This window comes from Apis dorsata, unplaced genomic scaffold, assembly GCF_000469605.1.
Source record: "Apis dorsata unplaced genomic scaffold, Apis dorsata 1.3 scaffold_270, whole genome shotgun sequence".
Classification (NCBI taxonomy): Eukaryota; Metazoa; Arthropoda; class Insecta; order Hymenoptera; family Apidae; genus Apis; species Apis dorsata.
In genome coordinates, this window is record NW_006263548.1 from 115,516 (window position 1) to 117,576 (window position 2,061).

Consider the following 2,061-nt stretch of genomic DNA (forward strand, 5'->3'; position numbering starts at 1 on the left):
TTAAATTTATCCCTCGTACTCGAGGAAAGAAACGAAAGAAACGTGCACGAAATACGGTAGATAAAAAGGAGAACAATCTTCTAAATCACGTAGATAAGAATTTTGAAAAACAAGACTCGAATCCTTCCTTCAAAAAAAAAAAGCGTATATTTTCACGCGCATAATTTACATCGTATCCAAACGCGAAAGAAATAAGATCAAATCGAATCAAAAATCGCATTGCCGAAAAAATTCCATTCATTCAATCTTCTATAAAAATAATAAGAAAGAATCCCTTCAAAAAAAAAAAAAAAGGAAAAACGAACAAAAAGAAGAAAAAGAAAAAAAAAGAGAGAAGGGTGAGACTTTTAAACCGTCGGTATAATACGCCGGTATAGTGGATAATGGCCGTGGACTGTCGTGGAACACACAGGATACGCCAAGAGCGTTCCATCGGTGGTGCGAGTCGCGAGATTGCCAGTAGGAGGACGAGGAGGAGGAGAGGGGAGCGCGGAGGGAAGGGAAGAGAGGAGTGGAAAGAGGGAAGGGGGGAGGGAGTCGGGATTAGCCGAGTTGTGTGCGTTGGATTTCGGATTTGGGCAGCGGGCGGTGGGAGGCGCACACTCGACCAATAATCCCAGATTAATCCCAGCTTCGGCCGTATACGTATACACGTGTACCGATCCTGGGGTACACATACACAGGTTCGGGTGGCGAGTTACCGGTACACTCGCACGGGGACGCGCGTCGAGTCCGGTCAAACCGACGAGTCACTGAGTGTGTGTGTGTTTATATATATGTATATATGTGTGTATATATGTATATGTGTATGTATATATGTATGTATATATACTAACGGTCAAAAGTATCTGGTTCGCTTGTTTATCGTGGACGACGCGTCCTCTCAATTTTTCCAAATTATTTGTTTGGAGTTTATCGGTGTCGTTGTTGGATTAGAGTAGATTCGAGAATATGGTTAAGTCGTCGAATCGGGTTGGGAAATTAGTCTTTGATTTTTATTTTGTTCTCGAAATTTTTAAGGGATTTTATTCGTGTAATTATTAAATATGCGATTGTAGTTGAGAATTTTTGAAAAGGATTAAAGAGTATCTTGTTTTCGATATAAATATGTGTTTCTTAAATTTGTTTTTTGTTTGGTTTTTCATAAAGCGTATATAGAGTAGATTTAATTAAGTGTTAATTCGAAAGTGTGGATTCTTGATATTTATTTTAGATAGGATGTGTTTCGTGACTATTTGTGATTAGAGTGTATTGGAGGATAAACTGTCGAGTTAATTTGGAAATGTATCTTGTGTATTCTTGTTTAAAAATATTTGATTGTATGTTTACATGTATAAAAAAAAATGTATTTATTAATGATCTTGTTTTAGTTTACCAATATTAAATTTATCAGTAATATAAATATCCATAGATTTTAAAAGGAACGTAAAAATTAATATACGAATATTGATATATATCAACATAACCAATTTCAATTCAATTTTATTTCACTCAAACACGATCTTCCAAATCTTCGAAACTAAGATTTTCAAAAACTTACGTACTGTGATCCCATACAACTTCAATAATTTCATTTTCCATCCAAATTCCAAAACATTTCACTTACATATAACCTCAATCCATTCAAATCCAAGCATAATCTTCGAAATCTCGAAAACCAAATCCAAAACACTTACGAACACAATCCACAACATTATTCCTCCATTTCACCCAAATTCCAAACCTTCCAAATCTTCAAAAACAAATTTCTAAAAATCTTACGAATCCATTACAATCCAATCCACAACTTTATTTCCCTGTTCGATCGAAATTCTAACCTTCCAAATCTTCCAAGTCAAGTCTTTCTAAAAACCTTACGTAGTATTAGATACGTTTTCAATCCACAACTTTATTTCCCATTTCCCCCCCTCTCAAATCGCAAAATGGATCGATCGACCAAATCTTCGAATGAATCAAATCTTGGATGAAAAACTTAAGAATCCGTGGCGCGCGCTATTTCCACCTACGTGCGCACCTGCATCACGAAGAGCGGTGCACCAAGCGCGCCACCAAGCGAGAGAA

At 36.6% G+C, this 2,061-nt stretch overlaps 1 protein-coding gene across 3 annotated transcripts in view; it reads left to right on the plus strand.

Annotated features, from left to right (window-relative positions):
- LOC102671365 overlaps positions 1–2,061 on the plus strand; it is a 59,755-nt gene that overhangs the window by 15,101 nt on the left and 42,593 nt on the right. The window lies entirely within an intron of this gene.